The sequence below is a fragment of the Palaemon carinicauda genome, chromosome 29 (assembly GCF_036898095.1).
Source record: "Palaemon carinicauda isolate YSFRI2023 chromosome 29, ASM3689809v2, whole genome shotgun sequence".
Classification (NCBI taxonomy): Eukaryota; Metazoa; Arthropoda; class Malacostraca; order Decapoda; family Palaemonidae; genus Palaemon; species Palaemon carinicauda.
The window spans coordinates 68,005,310-68,028,014 of NC_090753.1; the positions used below are offsets into that span (position 1 = coordinate 68,005,310).

A 22,705-nucleotide genomic window follows, 5' to 3' on the forward strand; every position below is an offset into this window, starting at 1 on the left:
GATAAAAAGCCCCCCCTCAAAAAAAAATGCCAAAATTTTTAATTGAAATATGAATGGAATCAGTAACTTAAGGTTACATTGAAAGTGTGTGCTAAATGCCCCAAAAATGCCCCAAAAATGGCATAAAAAAAAACAAAAAACAAAAATAAGTAATGCCAAAAAGTGCCCCAAAAATATTGAATTGAATTTTTGATCGAATCAGTAACTTTGGTCCACATAGAAAGGGCTAGATAGCTATTATATAATTACCACAATGCAATTAGTTGTGAACTCGAGGGTCAACTGGTTTAATGCTTCCTTAACATTCATATGCAAATTATGGAATTTATATATATATATATATATATATATATATATAATTTTTTTTTTTTTTTTTTTTTTACCCATCCTCTTTACAAGAGGCTCATTAGATATTACGAAAAAGAACAAGAACCACGAACGCAAATTTCACATAATATAACCAAGTCCTATTTCGGTAGCTGGCTTGTTCCAACCCTATTGTGGTTTTTTTGGTCACCGCAATTGTATTATTATTATTATTATTATTATTATTATCATCATATTATTATCATTATTATTATTATAATTATATTAGCCAAGCTACAACCCTAGTTGGAAAAGCAAGATGCTATAAGCTCAAGGGCTCCAACAGGGAAAAAATAGCCCAGTGAGGAAAGGAAAAAGGGAAAAATATTATATTTTAAGAATAACAACATTAAAAATGAATATTTCTTATATAAATAATGAAAACTTTAACAAAACAAGTAAGAGAAATTAGATTGAATAGCGTGCCCGAGTGTACCCTTAAGCAAGAGAACTCTAACCCAAGACAGTGGAAAACAGGAAAAATAGCCCAGTGAGGAAAGGAAACAAGGAAATAGATAAATGATATAAGTAAGGAAAAATTAAAATAAAATACTTTAAAAAAACATCTGCTATTAACAAATATAACAGGTTAGGGTAGAGTAAATGTATTTCTTGAGAGAGAGAGAGAGAGAGAGAGAGAGAGAGAGAGAGGCAAAAATAAATGTAATTCAGTATTTGAGGAAGAGCAATAAGGACTTGAGTATATCAATAAAGAGAGAGAGAGAGAGAGAGAGAGAGAGAGAGAGAGAGAGAGACATGAATAACTTTGTTGTGTATAGCAACACTGCTTTGTTGTTCCTTGCATTCCATACTGTAGCAAACGAACACTGAAGGTCTGTAATTTCTATTAATATATCAAGATTATATTATCCATATGGGTTTGAATATAATCTGTTCAAAGGGTATTATATTCATTGCAAAATACTTTTTTTTTTTTTTTTTTTTGTCCAAGACTTCTTCTTAAGTGTAATTTTTTTCTTTATTGTGCGGTATTTAATTCAAATTGTATCGAAATTAATCTTCATTTTATGTTTTTTTTACTTGTATGGTGTTTTGGTTATATTTTCTATCATTACACTATACAGTGTCAATGGTCAATGTATTGTTCTGATAAACTTCTACTTCGATATATGTAAGGTCTTTTTGTCACCCTTCATTTATTCATTTCGTACTTACCGTTTGTGGTTTTAATATATATATATATATATAGTATATATATATGTATATTATTATATGTATATACATAATATATATGTATATATATATTATGTATGTGTATATATATTATATATATGTATATGTATATATATATATATATATATAATATATGTATATATGTATATATATAGATGTATATATATACATATATATATGTATATATATATATATATATATATAAACGCACATGTAATCCAGCTTTATTCACATAAATACCCTGAAACACTCATCACGCAGAGCTATTACTTCCAAGCATACCACTGCAGCTCGCTTCCGAGAAAAGAAATTATTGTTAAAAGTCTCTTAATATTTTTGTGAGAAATGAGGCAGTAAATTCGGGCAAGTTAAGTGGGCCACGTTTTAAATAGTGGGTGAAGAATTGCTAGACTTGTAATTGGTAGCGAAGAACTTGTAGATTTCGTACTTGTTCTGGTGTTATTTTCTTGTTATTAGAGGATTACGTTTTTATTTTAGGGGGCAGAAATGTTTCATATAATGGTGGGGTTGTTATGTGTTAGTTGGGGTTTTGATATACGCATATATATGTATATATATGTATACATATATATATATATATATATATGTTTATATACGGTATACATATATATATATATATATATATTTGTATATATATATATATTTGTATATATATATATATGTATATATATATATGTATACATATATATAAATATATATATATATATATATGTTTTTATATATACATATAATATATATATATAAATAGATAAATATATATAAATACATATATATATAATGTATATATATATATATATATATATACTGTATATATACATATATATATGTGTATATATATATATATATATATCTATATATACAGTATATATATTACATTATATATATATATATATATATACACATTATATATATATATATATATCTGAGTGGGGATACCTTAACTTAATGAATATGTTTGAGTAACGCCATGATCAGTAAAGCTGTGCTAGGCAGGGTCACCCATACTAGGTTGGTTTGCTGTTAGAGATCAGACGAATACCTTCCATCATCGCCAATCCGTAATGGCTACCGTGGTGATGAAAACTGACTAACCCCAGATATGAAATAGTCTGAGGCCTTTGTCCTGCACTTGATTAGAAACAGCTGTAATTCTTGTTGTTGCTGTTGTGTATGTATATATATATATATATATATATAATGTGATAAAGCATGCTTTTATAGGATATGGTATGTTGAGTTTATAAACAACTTGATAAAAAAAAAATACAGTATAATGAATTCAGTTGTCAATATAAAGAAGAACATCATTCAATTAATTTCCAGATACAATTGAAATAAGCAGATCCCTTTTACATAATTCTAAATGGCATACTTTATTTACTTCAAGGGTTACTGCTTTTCCGGTCCTATACTGCAGGGGAACCCAACACTCTACAGGACCATAAGTAATAAAAAGCTTAGGAAATGGCACAGAGGTTCCATGATGTTTTGAATGAAGAGAAAACAAGACCATCTCTTTGAAAGTAAATTCTATTCAGATAATTCATTCATAAATGGTGAAATTATCTCCACTTCAAGCAAAGCAAAGTCCTTTAAATAATAAGACTTTGGAGCACAGTGCCCTTAAAGAGGGGCGTGTCCTTCCGAGGCCTTATTTTCGGGTTGGGACAGGTGGAGTTTGGTGGTCCTTTAACGGCTTATCGTCTGATCTTTAACTCTGTAGACATGCAAGGGCTGAACGCAAATGGATTTTAATATGGTGATTAATAAGTGCAATGTGCACGAATAAATAGAGTCTTTCCGCTGTAGCTTATAAGGAGGTAGAATGATAGCTTTAGGTGGTTAATAAGTGCAATGTGTGCACGAATAAATAGCGTCTCTCAGTTGTAGCTTTTAAGAAGGTAGAATGATAGCTTTAGGTGGTTAATAAGTGCAGTGTGTGCACGAATAATTAACGTCTCTTCGCTCAAGCTTACAGGGAGGTAGAAGGACAGCTTTAGAGTGGTTAATAAGTGCAGTGTGTGCACGAATAAATAGCGTCTCTCAGTTGTAGCTTATAAGAAGGTAGAAGGACAGCTTTAGGTGGTTAATAAGTGCAATGTGTGCACGAATAATTAGCTTTGCTCTGCTGTAGCTTATAAGGACGTAGAATAACAGCTTTAGGTGGTTAATAAATGCAGTGTGCACGAATAAATAGCGTCTCTCAGTTGTAGCTTATAAGAAGGTAGAATGACAGCTTTAGGTGGTTAATAAATGCAATGTGTGCACGAATAAATAGCTTCTCTCAGTTGTAGCTTATAAGAAGGTAGATGACAGCTTTAGGTGGTTAATAAGGGCAATGTGTGCACGAATAATTAGCTTTGCTCCGAGTAGCTTATAAGAAGGTAGAAGGACAGCTTTAGGTGGTTAATAAGTGCAATGTTCGTACGAATAATTAACCTCGCTCTGCTGTAGCTTATAAGACTGTAGAATAATAGCTTTAGGTGGTTAATAAGTGCAATGTTCGTACGAATAATTAACCTCGCTTTGCTGTAGCTTATAAGACTGTAGAATAATAGCTTTAGGTGGTTATTAAGTGCAATGTTCGTACGAATAATTAACCTCGCTTTGCTGTAGCTTATAAGACTGTAGAATAATAGCTTTAGGTGGTTAATAAGTGCAATTGTTCGTACGAATAATTAACCTCGCTCTGCTGTAGCTTATAAGACTGTAGAATAATAGCTTTAGGTGGTTATTAAGTGCAATGTTCGTACGAATAATTAACCTCGCTTTGCTGTAGCTTATAAGACTGTAGAATAATAGCTTTAGGTGGTTAATAAGGCAATGTTCGTACGAATAATTAACCTCGCTCTGCTGTAGCTTATAAGACTGTAGAATAATAGCTTTAGGTGGTTATTAAGTGCAATGCGTGTACGAATAAATAGCGTCTTTCCGCTGTAGCTTATAAGGAGGTAGAATGAAAGCATGGCGTTGCTTGGAAGAACTTACAGAGCTTGCGGGAAAGAAAGGCGAATCAATAGCGATTGCATGCTTTTATTATTCCTACTTTAATATTTATCGTAATTGGTATAGTTTTGTTTTATTACCTCCGCCAATGAAGTTGGGAGGATGTTATGGTGTTGCCCTTGTTTGTTTGTTTGTAAATAACTTTCTGGCCACAATTTTACTCATAGAGTAGTGAAACTTTCGGGGATTAATAATGTTGAGACGTGGAAGTGGTTCAATTTTGAAAATCCTAGGTCAAGAGTCAAGGTCAAGGTCGAGCAAAAGGTCGACTGAATTAACCCTAACCTTAACCCCAAGTTCGCACATAATTGTCAGACAGTCTTAAAATACGCTTAGTCTAAATTGATTCTGGGAGAGGCAAGCTAGTTTCGAGAAATAAGTTGCCGTTGCGGAGGTCTGCACTGTTAGAGTGGTTTTCTAGTGTATTTCTATTTTATGATTTATTTATCTATAGTTGCCCTTACTGGGCTGTTTTTCCTTAGTGATCTCGCCCTTTGGCTTGTAGTATATAACTTTGTTAAAGGTTGTAGTTTGGCTTGTGATAATGATAATATAAATAATTCTAATAATAAGGATAATAAAGTAATACAATATTTTAATGATATTGAAAGAAGTGGCATTAATAAATCGAGCGAAAAGAACTAGCAAACAGAACGGTGAAAAAATATGAAAAATATGAAAAAAGGTATGAACAAAGTAATTGGAAGAAACCGGAATAATTGAAGAGTATATTATATTCCAACAAATTCTAAAAAGAACAATAAGTACACCAATGGGAAATAGAATTATGTCATTACTAACAGGAATAGTTCCATTAAAAATGTAATTTCAACAAAGAATATTGCAGTAGCTAAGTGCATGAATATGGAATGGAGATCAGTAGCTAAGGGCGTGAATATGGAATGGAATCAGTAGCCAAGGGCGTGAATATGGAATGGAATCAGTAGCCAAGGGCGTGAATATGGAATGGAATCAGTAGCCAAGGGCGTGAATATGGAATGGAATCAGTAGCCGAGGGCGTGAATATGGAATGGAATCAGTAGCCAAGGGCGTGAATATGGAATGGAATCAGTAGCCGAGGGCGTGAATATGGAATGGAATCAGTAGCCAAGGGCGTGAATATGGAATGGAATCAGTAGCCGAGGGCGTGAATATGGAATGGAATCAGTAGCCAAGGGCGTGAATATGGAATGGATTCAGTAGCCGAGGGCGTGAATATGGAATGGAATCAGTAGCCAAGGGCGTGAATATGGAATGGATTCAGTAGCCGAGGGCGTGAATATGGAATGGAATCAGTAGCCAAGGGCGTGAATATGGAATGGAATCAGTAGCCGAGGGCGTGAATATGGAATGGAATCAGTAGCCAAGGGCGTGAATATGGAATGGAATCAGTAGCCGAGGGCGTGAATATGGAATGGAATCAGTAGCCAAGGGCGTGAATATGGAATGGATTCAGTAGCCTGAGGGCGTGAATATGGATGGAATCAGTAGCCAAGGGCGTGAATATGGAATGGATTCAGTAGCCGAGGGCGTGAATATGGAATCGGAATCAGTAGCCAAGGGCGTGAATATGGAATGGATTCAGTAGCCGAGGGCGTGAATATGGAATGGAATCAGTAGCCAAGGGCGTGAATATGGAATGGATTCAGTAGCCGAGGGCGTGAATATGGAATGGAATCAGTAGCCAAGGGCGTGAATATGGAATGGAATCAGTAGCCGAGGGCGTGAATATGGAATGGAATCAGTAGCCAAGGGCGTGAATATGGAATGGAATCAGTAGCCGAGGGCGTGAATATGGAATGGAATCAGTAGCCGAGGGCGTGAATATGGAATGGAATCAGTAGCCGAGGGCGTGAATATGGAATGGAATCAGTAGCCGAGGGCGTGAATATGGAATGGAATCAGTAGCCGAGGGCGTGAATATGGAATGGAATCAGTAGCCGAGGGCGTGAATATGGAATGGAATCAGTAGCCGAGGGCGTGAATATGGAATGGAATCAGTAGCCTAGGGCGTGAATATGGAATGGAATCAGTAGCCAAGGGCGTGAATATGGAATGGAATCAGTAGCCGAGGGCGTGAATATGGAATGGAATCAGTAGCCAAGGGCGTGAATATGGAATGGAATCAGTAGCCAAGGGCGTGAATATGGAATGGAATCAGTAGCCAAGGGCGTGAATATGGAATGGATTCAGTAGCCAAGGGGCGTGAATATGGAATGGAATCAGTAGCCAAGGGCGTGAATATGGAATGGAATCAGTAGCCAAGGGCGTGAATATGGAATGGAATCAGTAGCCAAGGGCGTGAATATGGAATGGAATCAGTAGCCAAGGGCGTGAATATGGAATGGAATCAGTAGCCAAGGGCGTGAATATGGAATGGAATCAGTAGCCAAGGGCGTGAATATGGAATGGAATCAGTAGCCAAGGGCGTGAATATGGAATGGAATCAGTAGCCAAGGGCGTGAATATGGAATGGAATCAGTAGCCAAGGGCGTGAATATGGAATGGAATCAGTAGCCAAGGGCGTGAATATGGAATGGAATCAGTAGCCAAGGGCGTGAATATGGAATGGAATCAGTAGCCAAGGGCGTGAATATGGAATGGAATCAGTAGCCAAGGGCGTGAATATGGAATGGAATCAGTAGCCAAGGGCGTGAATATGGAATGGAATCAGTAGCCAAGGGCGTGAATATGGAATGGAATCAGTAGCCAAGGGCGTGAATATGGAATGGAATCAGTAGCCAAGGGCGTGAATATGGAATGGAATCAGTAGCCAAGGGCGTGAATATGGAATGGAATCAGTAGCTAAGTGCATGAATATTGAATTAAATGATTGATTGATTGATTTGAGGTTTTCGGGCATCCTGGCATCGAAGGTCATTGAAGCCGATTGTATCAGAAGAACAGCGTTGTAAAATATAAAAAAAAGATTACTAAAGAAAGGTTCCTTCACAATGAATAGCTTTTACAGAAAATAAATGATCAACGTGTGGTGGTCGATGTGGTAACGTCCCCGACTGGTGAACGCCAGATTGGGTTCGAGTCCCGCTCAAAATCGTTAGTTCCTTTAGTCGCTGCAATCTCACCATCCTTGTTTTTGGGGAAGGCTAAAGGTCTATCTGCTGAATCATCAGACGCCATTGTTTGGCCCTCCTTGGTCCTAGCTTGGGCCGCTGATCATATGATATATGGTCAGTCTCTAGGCCTGGCGAGTCCCGCTGAAACTCGTAAGTTCTTTTGGTCGCTGGAACCTCACCATCCTTGTGAGCTAAGGATGGGGAACCTGGGGGAGCCTATAGGTCTATCTACTGAGTCATCAACGGCCATTACCTGGCCCTCCTTGGTCCTAGCTCGGGCCGCTGATCATATGTCGCTATTTCCTTTGGTCGCTGCAATCTCACCATCCTTGTGAGCTAAGGATCGGGAGTTTTGGGGGAGGCTAAAGGTCTATCTGCTAATTATTCAGCAGCCATTACCTGGTCCTCCCTGGTCCTAGCTTGGGTGGAGAGGGAGCGTAGGAGCTAGGGCAATGTTATCACTATTTTTGTGAGCTAAGGATGGGGAACCTACGGGAGCCTATAGGTCTATCTACTGAGTCATCAACAGCCATTGCCTGGCCCTCCTTGGTCCTAGCTCGGGCCGCTATTCATATGTATATATGGTCAGTCTATGCCATTGATCTGCTTGCTAGGGCAATGTCACTGTCCCTTGCCTCTTCCATTCATGAGTTGGAATTTAAGCCTTTAAGTGTAGCATGAGATTTCGACGTCAGTTTTCCTTGAAAACTGTTTTGTTTGGTCGTAAATATTTGTGTACCTTAGTGATAGTGAAGGAATGCGAGGAGTTGTAGGACCTGAGGTTTCGTTTTATGATTTTGCTTTTTCATTTTAGTTTTTAAATGGGATTGAAATCATAGATAAATTAATAGATAAATATTATATATATATGTATATGTGTATATATATATATATATATATGTGTGTGTGTGTGTGTGTGTAGGTGTGTTTGTATTTATATATGTATTTATACAATGTATTTATTGTATATATTTATATATGCATACTTATATGAATACATTTAAGTATATATATGCATATATACACTATATATACATTTACCCATATAACATACTATATATATATACACACACACACACATATATATATATATATATATGTATATATATATACACATACACACGTATATATATATATATATATATAGGCCTATATCACTTCTTCCAACTCTAATAGCGTACCCTTAGTAAAAAAATAAGACTATTTAAATAACATAAAGTAGTTTAATTGTATAGTTTTAGCCTGATTTCAACTATCTTCATGCTCATATAAAAAGAAGCGCATATTTCCTTAATCAATTTTTGAGAGAGAGAGAGAGAGAGAGAGAGAGAGAGAGAGAGAGGCCTCATATCAGGACTATATCACAGATGATTACCCCCACATTAATCATATTGAATGCGTAGCTATTCATTCATCGATTTGCGCACACACGCGCGCGCTGATATCAGTGCAGTGATTGATGATAACGATAAAATGGAAGGTCATAACAATTAATTAACCTGGGGCTGGATGTCATTAACGGTGCTGAATGTTATTAACACCTTCTTGAAATGTTTGTTTTCTATTTTTAATTCTACCAACGGAGTTGGAAGGAGGTTATGTTTTACCACCCTGTTTGTGTGTGTGTGTGTTTGTGAACAGCTTCCTGGCTACAATTTTAATCGTAGAGTAATGAAACTTGAAGGAATTAAAACTGGAAATTACTAAATTATGGAAGGTCAAGGTCAACGTTAAAGTTGGAAGGAGGTTATGTTTTACCCCCCTGTTTGTGTGTGTGTGTGTGTTTGTGAACAGCTTCCTGGCCACACTTTTAATCGTAGAGTAATGAAACTTGAAGGGAATAAAGATGGAAATGATTAAATTATGGAGGATTAAGGTCAAAGGTCAAGGTCACGGTCAAGCAAAATTTCTAATTCACGTAATCAGCCATAAGTTTGGATATCGTTGTCACAAACACTTCAAACTTGGTTCATATTTGAGGGTAAAAATCCATGCCAATTAATACACGTTAAGGTCGGAGGTCAAAGTTGAGTCCAAAATCAAGGTCGGAGGTCAAAGTTGAGTCCAAAATCAAGGTCAAGGTCGAGTTCAATTTCAAGGTCAACCATAAGGTCAAATTCTGATCATCAACCATTTTAATCTTAAAGTAATGGAATTGATTTAGTAGGGATTTTAAACTTATGTAAAGAGCTGGAAATCATTAATTGATTCTGGGAAAGGCGCGCTGGTTTCGTTAAATAAGCTTCTGTGGCGGAGGTCTGCACTCTGAGTTCTTTCCTAGTTTTTCTATTTTTTTTTTGTTTATGAAACCAAGATAGTTATTGTCGTTAAAACCTGTTTTTATACTTTGATAAAGATGTGAAATATATTCTCATGCTTATTTCTGTCATTATGAGCGCATATGTATATATATATATATATAATATATATATATATATATATATATATTATATCCATTCCTTTCTGAATGGGGATGCCTTAACGTGAAGAAATAGTTCGCGTATCGCCATGAGTAGCTAATCTCTAGTAGTCAGGGCCACCCATACTAGGTTGGTTTGGTGTGAGGCATTTGACCAAAATCTCCCACCATCCTTAAACCTCAGTAGCCAACCTGGTGGTGAAAATGGCCTTTGTCCTGCATTTGTTATATATCATATATATATATATATATATATATCTGCCTTTGCTCATTTGTAGTGTCATGGGTCTCAATGAGGATAGATAACGTCATGTCTATCTATCTACCTATCTATCTATCTATCTAGCTATCTATCTGTATCCCGTAGTGATAGATTGATCCCACTGCCCACCTTACGAAAGGTAAATCAGCCAAATGATTTGATTACATGTCTTTAACTATAGGAAATTAAAAAATCAGGCTTTTAACAGTAAATCATGAAAAGGAATTATTGTTGCAATGTTCGGTTTTACTGTTTTTAGAGGGTAGAAACACAGTGTTTTGTAAGTGGAAATGATATTATTATTATTATTATTATTATTATTATTATTTTGATGATGATGATAATTATTATTATTATTATTATTATTATTATTATTATTATTATTATTGTTGTTGTTGTTATTATTATTAATAACATTATTATTATTAATAACATTATTATTATTATTATTATTAATAATAACATTATTATTATTTTTATAATCATTATTATTATTATCATCATCACTATCATCATTATTATTATTATTATCATTATTATTATTATTATCACTATTATTATGATTATTGTTATTATTATCATTATTATCACTATTATTATTATTATTATTATTATTATTATTATTATTATTATTATGCAAAATGAAAAAAAAAACATATTAATTGAACCATTCTAAAAGGCCATTACTGATAATATTTGAACACGCTCTTGTAAAATTTTACAGATTTACGTGCAAAAAATCTGGAAACAATTACGGCAAAAAACATTATGTCAAATTACTGATGAATATAACAACATATAAATATAAACATCAATTATTTTAATCTCTTTTATTAGTGTATATATCGTTTGGATACTATTTACCAAAGCATTCTATACCTTTAGAAGCTTGTTTTTAAAAGTTACTGGCGAAAAGTCATTTTATATGAATGAGTGATTATAATATTCTTTTATAATTTAAATGCTAGAGGTACGTCATGTATTTTAAACTAAGCTCTTCAATCTTATTTGTGTCGTATGTGTGTCATATATTTGTGTCATATATTTTAAACTAAGCTCTTTAATCTAATTTGTGTCATATATTTTAAACTTGGCGCTTTAATCTTATTTGTGTCATATATTTTAAACTTGGCGCTTTAATCTTATTTGCGTCATATATTTGTGTCATATATTTTAACCTAAGCTCTTTAATCTTATTTTTTTCATATTTGTGTCATATATTTTAACTAGGCTCTTTAATCATATTTATGCCATATTTGTGTCATATATTTGTGTCATGTTTTAAACTAAGGCCTTCAATCTTATTTGTGTCATATGTTTGTGTCATATATTTTGAACTAAGCTCTTTAATCTAATTTGTCATATATTTTTAACTAAGCTCTTTAATCTAATTTGTGTCATATATTTTAAACTAGGCTCTTTAATATATTTTAAACTAGGGTCTTTAATCTTATTTGTTTCATATTTGTGTCATATATTTTAACTAAGCTCTTTAATCATATTCGTGTCATATTTGTGTCATATACTGTATTTTAAACTAAGCACTTTAATCTTATTTGTGTCATATATTTTACACTGAGCTCTTTAATCTTATTTGTGTCATATATTTTACACTGAGCTCTTTAATCTTATTTGTGTCATTTATGCCATATTTGTGTCATATATTGGTGTCATATATTTAAAACTAATCTCTTTAATCTTATTTGTGTCATTTATGCCATATTTGTGTCATATATTTGTGTCATATTTTAAAGTAAGCTCTTTAATATTATTTGTGTCATTTATGCCCTATTTGTGTCATATATTTGTGTCATATTTTAAAGTAAGCTCTTTAATCTAATTTGTGTCATATTTGTGCCATATATTTTAAACTAAGCTCTTTAATCACATATGTGTCAAGTTTGATATACGAGGAATTTTTCCATCCGTGACCCATTCAGTAATAGTCACGTTGAGTTAATCAATCAATGGTCACACGTGTTGCCCGGCCAGAGGCCGGCACGTAGAATCAGTCTGTGTGTGTACATACGTGCGTGTTTATATGCGTGCATCCGTGCACACACGTACACACAGTTACTCGTTCGTGACTTCGATCCGGTTGGGTTAAAAAAACGCTTCTATAAAGGTAAAAGCTATGAAGGTGTTTGGTTTTCATTCCAGTTTCATTAGCATAGATGGTCACCAGAACGTCAGCCTGGCAAGCCCAAACTCCCCACTGTGGTGTCCAGCCATAGCAGTGGGCTCCCCAGTAAACAGCTTAAACTCACGGTGCCGGGTGGGGATCGATCTGCTGCCATGCGAGTGCTAGGCGAACGCGTTGCCACTGCTGTATGTCATAAAATAAAGAACCGTGTATATATATATATATATATATATAAACAAACCAGCAAGTTATCTTGGTTCATCAATCCATCGTCTTCTTTTGTAATCTCTAGGTACCTAATCTTAATGTTATTCTATATATATATATATATATATATCTATACGTGATATATTTTTACACAGATGTATATATATATATATATGTATGTATGAATATATATGCAATATATATATATATATATATAGAGAGAGAGAGAGAGAGAGAGAGAGAGAGATATTTATATAATGGATATATATATATATATATATATATAAAATGTGTGTGCTTATGTACACATGTCAGTACACACCTGCATGCGCATGTGTTAAACAACACATTACCAATGACTGAAATGTGAGATCGAATGAGTTATACGAAAATAGCTTTATCGCGTAATAAATACCACGATATTTTTATGACGTCCAAGAGCTATAGTGTTTTGATGTCCGCATAATGAAAATGGGCTTTATTTGAACGGTATGGGGTTAACAAGCGCTAGATATTCGGTTAAATGAAAATGTCAATTAATTAATTTTTTTTTTTTTATTATGAGAGGTGCTGGATGGTTGGATATATTCTGTTTTATAGTTTATTTGTTTATTGGTTTGTTGGTAATGGCGATCGTTATTATTATTGTTGTTGTTGTTGTTGTTGTTATTATTATTACTAGCTAAGCCACAACTCGTGTTGGAAAAGCAGGATGTTATATTATTATTATTGTTATTATTATTATTATTATTTTCATTATTGTTATTATTATTATTAGTAGTAGTAGTTGTTGTTGTTGCAGTATTGGTATTACTAGCTAAGCTACAACCCTGGTTGAAAAAACAGGATGCTCTATTATTATTATTATTATTATTAGTAGTAGTAGTAGTAGTAGTAGTAGTAGTAGTATTGGTATTATTATCTAAGGTACAACACTAATTGGAAAAGCAGGATGCTCTTATTTTTATTATTATCATTATTATTATTTTTATTATTTTCGTTGTTATTATTAATAGTTTTGTTATCATTACTAGCTAAACTACAACCTTATTTGGGAAAGAAGGACGCTATCTTATTATTATTATTATTATTATTATTATTATTATTATTATTATTATTATCTAAGCTACAACACCATTTGGAAAAAGAAGATGCTATAAACAATAGTAACAGAATTGTTTACACAGTGACGGCTGAGTGGTTCCTCTAATTTGGCAACGTTGAGAGAGGATGAGTAGCAGGATGGGGGAAGGATCGAGACAGGAAGTGGGAAAGGTGGAGTTTTGTGGTTAAGGGTATTGAGTCGAGTATAGAGGGAGGGAGGGAAGGGAGAAAGGACGAAATCGGAGAATGGTTGGGGGGGGGGGGGGCGAAGTTGTGGGATCAAAAGATCAAAAGTTTGGTGGGAAGGAAAGTCAAATGAGGTATTGAGGGAGGGTTGAGGCAGGTTTAAAGATTTAAAGGTCGCTCATGAATGGCAGAAGCAAGGGACAGTGACATTGCCCTAGCAAGCAGGGCAATGCCCTAGGGATTCACCATGTAATATATGATCAGCGCCCAAGCCTCCTCTCCACCCAAGCTAGGACTAGGGAGGGCCAGGCAATGGCTGCTGATGACTCAACAGATAGACCTATAAGCTCCCCCAAAACACCCAACCTTAGCTCACAAGGATGGTAAGGTTACAGACACTAAAGGCAATAACGAGTCTAAGCGGGATACTTTGAGGACAGAGGAGGGTAGATGATCATGGTGGTAATATCCCTGAGTGCTGAACGTCCCACTGGGGTTCGAGTCCCGCTCAGACACGTTAGTTTCTTTGGTCGCTGCAATTTCACCATCCTTGTGAGCTAAGGATGGGGTGTTTGGGGGAGCCTATAGGTCTGTCTGCTGAGTCATCAGCAGCCATTGCCTGGCTCTCCTTGGTCCTATCTTGGGTGGAGAGAGGGCATGGGCGCTGATCATATGTATATATGGTCACTGTCTAGGGCATTGTCCTGCTGGATTATTATTATTATTATTATTATAATATTATTATTATTATTACTTGCTAAACTACAACCCTACTTGGAAAAACAGGATGATATAAGCCCAGGGGCTCCAACAGGGAAAGTAGTTCAGTGAGGAAAGGGAAAAAATGGACAAATGTATTTTAAGAACAGTAATATTAAAATAACTATTTCCTACATCAGATTTAAAACTTGAACAAAACAAGAGGAAGAGAAATAAGACAGAATAGTGTGCAATAGAGCAATGTCACTGTCCCTTGCCTTTGCCATTCATGAGTGACCTTTAAACCTGAAAGGAAAGGCCGGGGGTGGGGGGGGGAGACAGCTGAAGTAGATGTGTAGGTATCCGAGCAACAAGATTGTTTGTTTCTTCCGCCAGGTGTTACGTTCCAGTGACCGAGCCCCAACAGCTATTCCAGGCTTCCAGGCTTGTCTTAGTCTTGAATGTATCGGGATTTGGTTTGAATACCTCTTGTTATTATTATTGTTATTGTTATTATTATTACTTGCTAAGTTACAACCCTAGTTGGAAAAGCAGGATGCTATAAGCCCAGGGGCTCCAACAGAGAAAATAGCCGACGGAGGAAAGGAAACGGAAAAATAAAATATTTATGAAGTGTCCCCAAAACTAAGTGTTTATAAAAAAAAAAAAACCTGAAAAACCTCTGGATCTAGTAATGAATTAATAAATGACCATCCTGTGACCCTTGTTCAGAGAGAGAGAGAGAGAGAGAGAGAGAGAGAGAGAGAGAGAGAGCTGCAGCTGGATATCATCTAAGAAAAAAACTCCATCACTTTTCTTCGTGATAAAAAAAAAAGAAAAAACTTCTAAGATCGTATCGCCATGTTTTGTGTTCATGATTCGACCGCCATGGAAGAGAAAAAAGAAGTTTGACCGCATAACCTGGAAGCTTACTTTTGTTTTACTTTTTTTTTTTTTTTTTTTTTTTTGCAGAGGATAAATTTTGAACATTCCTTCTCCTCCTCCTCCTCCTCCGTTTCCTCTTCCTCTTCCTCCCTTTCCTCCTTCTCCTTTTCCTCTTCTCTTCCTTTTCCTTCTCCTCCTCCTTTTCTTCCTCCTCCTCCTCCTTATATTCTTCTTCCTCTTCCTCCTCATCCTCCTCCTCCTTTTCCTTTTCCTCCTTCTTTTCCTCCTCATCCCTTTCCTCCTCCTCCTTTTCTTCCTACTCCCCCTCCTCATCCTTTTCCTCCTCCTCCTTTCCCTCCTATTCCTTCTCCTTCTCTTATTTTTCCTCATCCATTTCCCCCTCCCCCTCCTTTTCCTTTTCCTCCTCCTCCTTTTCCTTTTCCTTTTCCTCCTCCTCCTCCTCCTCTTCCTCTTCCTCTTCCTCCTTCTCCTCCTCCTCCTCCTCCTCCTACCTAAGCCGAGGTAAGCTTAGAGTAGACTCAAATGTGACAATTTGCTCAATTCACTCGACAACTTCGATACATGAAGTAAAAAAAAAATAATTTTTAAATTTCTACTATTTTAAATTGTGGTCCACCTTTGATTTCCTGTGGGGTTAAAGGGTAAATTTAAAAGCTTTGTATCATTGCTATGTTTATCTGATAAATAGATTTATTTTATCTATTTTTTTTTATTTGGGGATTATTTTATCAGTGTTGAAGTACCTTTTTTATCTTAATATGATTGTCGTGCTTGATCTATCTATCTAAATATAGATAGATAGATAGGTATATCTGTTTATACTGTATGAATGTATATATATATGTATATATATATATATATATATATATATATATATGTAAATGTATATATATATATATATATATATATATATATATATATATATATATATATACATACATACATGGATGAAAATCAACACAATATCGTGTTCAAATGGAAATCAATTTCTACCTCATACTTGGGATCGAACCCTAGTTTCGAGAAATAAACCGCCGTGGTGGAGGTCTACACTCAGCGTGCTATTCTAATATAATTATGAACGGTGTTTGTTAGTATGTTGGTCAGCATTCAATCACCATTATGTCAAAATCAACATTGAATCACAATGAGATTCGTTTGATAATGATGAATCATAATGCCAGGGTTAAAAGAATTCTTTTAACCCTGCATAATGCCTCGTTGATCTGCCCGAGTGATTACGCGTGGAGGCCGACGGAAAGGGGGAAAAAAAGTCTGAAAACTGATTGAATAGAACCGCCCTTCTGAATGGGGAAGGTTATAGGAGGAATGGTTCATAGCATATGTTATTTCCTTTACATACTGGGTTATTTTTCCCTGTTGGAGCACCTGGGTTTATGGCATCTTGCTTTTCTAATTAGGGATGTAGTGTAGTAGTTATAATAATGATAATAATCATGGTAATATTAATAATAATAATAATAATAATAGAAATAATAATAATAAAAATAGTAATAATAATAATGATGATAATCGTAATAATGATAACAACAAATTATTATCAAAATAATAATAATAATAATAATAATAATAATAATAATAATAATAATAATCATATCCTTAATGATGATAATAATAAAGATAATAATAATGACTAATAATAATAATATTAACAACAACATCAACAATAATAATAATAACAATAACAGTAATAATAATAATAATATACACAACCAAATTGATAGAACATGATATAGTATTATCACTATAACAATCTGTGAGATGATGCAGAGCGTGACTCAACAATCATTATCGGCTTTATTATCTTTCGTAATATTACGGCGTTTGAAAATCTGTGGTTATTCTAAGTACCTGTCATTTCCTTGCGGTCGGTGTAAGAATTGTTAGATGTTACAGTACATCCAGCGAGCTAAGTGGACATTAGTACAACAACAACAACCATAACAACAACAACAACAACAACCACCACTACAACAACAACCACCACCACAACAACAACCATAACAACAACAACAACAACCACCACCACCACAACAACCACCACCACCACCACAACAACAACAACCACCACCACAACAACAACCACCAACACCACCACAACAACAACAACCACCACCACCACAACAACAACAACCACCACCACCACAACAACAACAACCACCACAACCACCACCACCACCACCACCACCACCACCACAACAACAACCACCACCACCACCACCACAACAACCACCACCACCACCACCACAACAACAACCACCACCACCACAACAACCACCACCACCACCACCACAACCACCACCACCACCACAACAACAACCACCACCACAACAACAACCACCACAACAACAACAACCACCACCACAACAACAACCACCACCACAACAACAACCACCACCACAACAACAACCACCACCACAACAACAACCACCATAACAACAACAACAACCACCATAACAACAACAACAACAACCACCACCACAACAACAACCACCACCACAACAACAACCACCACCACAACAACCACCATAACAACAACAACAACAACCACCACCACCACAACAACCACCACCACCACAACAACAACCATAACAACAACAACAACAACCACCACCACAACAACAACAACCATAACAACAACAACAACCACCACAACAACAACAACAACCACCACCACAACAACAACAACCACCACCACAACAACCATAACAACAACAACCACCACCACAACAACCATAACAACCACCACCACCACAACAACAACAACAACAACAACAACAACAACAACAACAACCACCACCACCACCACCACCACAACAACAACTTAGTGCCGGAAATTCATAGATTAAAGATAAGGAATCTAATCGAGCTAGTTTTTCTTTTATGCAGGAATTCAAAACGAGAGTTGACATTTGGAGATAAGAAATGTAAACAATACTTGAGACTGCAATATAGAATTATATAGAAGATAACAACGATAACTTCAATTACAAGGCTCTTATCTTTATCAGTTATCAGGATAGTGTGCAAGTTAAATAAACATTGTATTACATCATTGTTTAACTTAGCTGAATTAATTGAAAATCTTTTAAGTTAAATATGAACAGTGTATAATATCATTATTTAACTTAGCTGAATTGATTAAATTCTTATAAACATTGTATTACATCGTTGATTAACTTAGCTGAATTGATTGAATTCTTATAAACATTGTATTACATCTTTGATTAACTTAGCTGAATTGATTGAATTCTTATAAACATTGTATTACATCATTGTTTAACTTAGCTGAATTGATTGAATTCTTATAAACATTGTATTACATCGTTGTTTAACTTAGCTGAATTGATTGAATTCTTATAAACATTGTATTACATCATTGTTTAACTTAGCTGAATTGATTGAATTCTTATAAACATTGTATTACATCTTTGATTAACTTAGCTGAATTGATTGAATTCTTATAAACATTGTATTACATCATTGTTTAACTTAGCTGAATTGATTGAATTCTTATAAACATTGTATTACATCATTGTTTAACTTAGCTGAATTGATTGAATTCTTATAAGTTAAATATACACATTATATTATATCATTGTTTAACTTAGCTGAATTGATTGAATTCTTATAAATTAAATATAAACATTGTGTTACATCCTTGTTTAACTTAGCTGAATGGATTTCATTCTTATAAGTTAAATATAAATATTGTATTACATCATCGTTTAGCTTAGCTGAATTGATTGAATTCTTATAAACATTGTATTACATCGTTGTTTAACTTAGCTGAATTGATTGAATTCTTATAAATTAAATATAAACATTGTATTACATCATTGTTTAACTTAGCTGAATTGATTGAATTCTTATAAATTAAATATAAACATTGTGTTACATCCTTGTTTAACTTAACTGAATGGATTTCATTCTTATAAGTTAAATATAAATATTGTATTACATCATCGTTTAGCTTAGCTGAATTGATTGAATTCTTATAAACATTGTATTACATCGTTGTTTAACTTAGCTGAATTGATTGAATTCTTATAAATTAAATATAAACATTGTATTACATCATTGTTTAACTTAGCTGAATTGATTGAATTCTTATAAATTAAATATAAACATTGTGTTACATCCTTGTTTAACTTAGCTGAATGGATTTCATTCTTATAAGTTAAATATAAATATTGTATTACATCATCGTTTAGCTTAGCTGAATTGATTGAATTCTTATAAACATTGTATTACATCGTTGTTTAACTTAGCTGAATTGATTGAATTCTTATAAGTTAAATATAAACATTTTATTACACCATTGTTTAAGTTAGCTGAATAGATTGAATTCTTATCAGTTAAATATAAACATTGTGTTACATCATTGTTTAACTGAGCTAAATTGATTGAATTCCTATAAGTTAGATCTAAACATTATATTACATCCTTATTTAACTTAGCTGAATTGATTGAATTCTAATATTATTATTTTTTATGTTTCCAGGTACGAAAAAATTGACTTCAGTCGTGGGTTTGATTTTATTGAAGGAATTTGGTAAGTGTGGATACAATTATTTGTTTTTATTTCTTTTTGGTTTAGAAATGTTATGAAAGAATGTATTATTTTAGCTAAGAAGATAGCTTTAGTATAATTTGTCCCTTATTATTATTAGGTATAATTCCAAAATCATTATCTTTATTATATGTGATATTTCTTAGCTTCATTATTATTATTATTATTATTATTATTATTATTATTATTATTATTATTATTATTATTTGCTAAGCTACAACCCTAGCTGGAAAAGCAGAATGCTATAAGCCAGAAGGCTCCGACAGGGAAAATAGCCTAGTGAGGAAAGGAAATAAGGAAATTAAAAGAGAAGTAATCAACAATTAACGGCAGCATCACAACAAAGCTTTCCCATATAAATTATAAAAATTTAAAAAAAATCAAGAGGAAGAGAAATAAGGTAGAATAGTGTGCTCGAGTGTACCCTCAAGCAAGAGAACTCTAACCCAAGACAGTGAAAGACCATGGTACAGAGACTATGGCACAATAATAATAATAATACTGAAGGGTAAGAAAACGAAGGTGAGGTATAGAATCAGAATATTTTGCTCTCTCTCTCTCTCTCTCTCTCTCTCTCTCTCTCTCTCTCTCTCTCTTTCTCTCACTCTTTCTCTCTTTCTCTCTCTCTCTTTCTCTCTTTCTCTCTCTCTCTCTCTCTCTCTTCTCTCTCTCTCTCTCTCTCTCTCTCTCTCTCTCTCTCTCTCCTTCCCTTTGTTCTCTATTTGAAGTTACTCTGACATCCTCTTTAGTTTCTGAAGACTTAATTGGATCGAGACAGAGGAAACAGAGTATGGTCCAGGTATATTGTCAAACAGGGAAAGAGAGAGAATTTAATTTTGGCAGAAAAGGAAAGTCTTTTATTCATATATATACATATGTGTATATATATATATATATATATATATATACATATATGTATATATATATACATATATGTATATATATGTATATATATATATATATATATATATATACATATATGTATATATATATATACATATATGTATATATATATATATATATATATATATATATATATATATATATATATATATATATATATATATATATATATATATATATACATATATGTATATATATGTATATATATATATATATATATACATATATGTATATATATATATGTATATATATATTATATATATATACATATATATATATATATATACATATATATATTTATATATATATATACACACATATATATATAATTTCATTATCAAAATCAGCCATCCCTAGCCCACGGCAGTACAAAGGCCTCAGATATTTCCTTCCACTTGCGTCTGTTTATGGTCTTTCCATGCCAGTCCACACCCGCAAACTTTCTTAGTTCGTCAATCATTGTCTTATTTTCCTATACATTATATATATATATATATATATATATATATATATATATATATATATATATATATGTGTGTGTGTGTGTGTGTGTGTGTGTCTTTGTGTGTGCGTGCGAGTGCGCACACGGGCTTGCGTAATATCACGCAAGGTAGAGGTCTTAAGCCTGTTAATTAAACCTGGTCATCCTTTTAAGATCCCGTCTTCTTGTCCTGTGAAACCGCAGAGAGAGAGAGAGAGAGAGAGAGAGAGAGAATTATTGTATTCTATTTCGATTAGAGAGAGAGAGAGAGAGAGAGAGAGAGAGAGAGAGAGAAAATCATAGATGACGCATAACAAATTATCCTTCATGTAATCCTACCATTACTTGGCAGGATGAAAAGTGTCCAAAGGGCGGTGTCTTCCTGGAAGGGTCTTTGTTGGTAGGATACATGGGTCTCTCTCTCTCTCTCTCTCTCTCTCCTCTCTCTCTCTCTCTCTCTCTCTCTCTCTCTCTCTCTCTCTCTCTATTGGATTAAGACGAGTAAGATCGTGAGAATGTACCAAATGTTTTTCCTTTAATGCAGCAGTCCGCTCTCTCTCTCTCTCTCTCTCTCTCTCATTGGATGTTTTGCTACTCCTTATGCCGAGGTGAAAATTTTATCTATAGTTATGTATTTATACTAAGTCATTAATGATTTAATAACTAATTTTCTAATATTTTTTCCTCGAATCTTGCCTCTCTCTCTCTCTCTCTCTCTCTCTCTCTCTCTCTCTCTCTCTCTCTCTCTCTCTCTCTATATATATATATATATATATATATATCTCCACATAGCAACAAAATAACAAATGCAATCGTTTGTAGTCCAGTGCAGGACAAAGGCCTCAGACATGTCTTTATTCATGTCTGGGATCTGGTCATTTCATCACCACGCTGGCCATTTTGGACTGGTGATGGTGAGAAACCTTAGACTGATCGTTCAAAGCAATCAACCAAGTATGCATGACCCTGTCTATACTCAATTTTCTTTAATGAGGCGCATTTTCACCGACTCGTAACGGTACCTTTGTAGCTCGGAAAAGTTTCCTGCTATCTGATTGGCTAGAATTATCTTCACTAACCAATCAGCGAGAAGGGAACGTTTCCGAGCTAAAAGGGCATTTCTGTGAGTCGGTGCAT

At 34.2% G+C, this 22,705-nt stretch overlaps 1 protein-coding gene across 7 annotated transcripts in view; it reads left to right on the forward strand.

The window, feature by feature from the left end:
• Nucleotides 1-22,705, forward strand: part of LOC137622217 (sodium/calcium exchanger Calx-like) — a 234,798-nt gene that overhangs the window by 63,466 nt on the left and 148,627 nt on the right. The window lies entirely within an intron of this gene.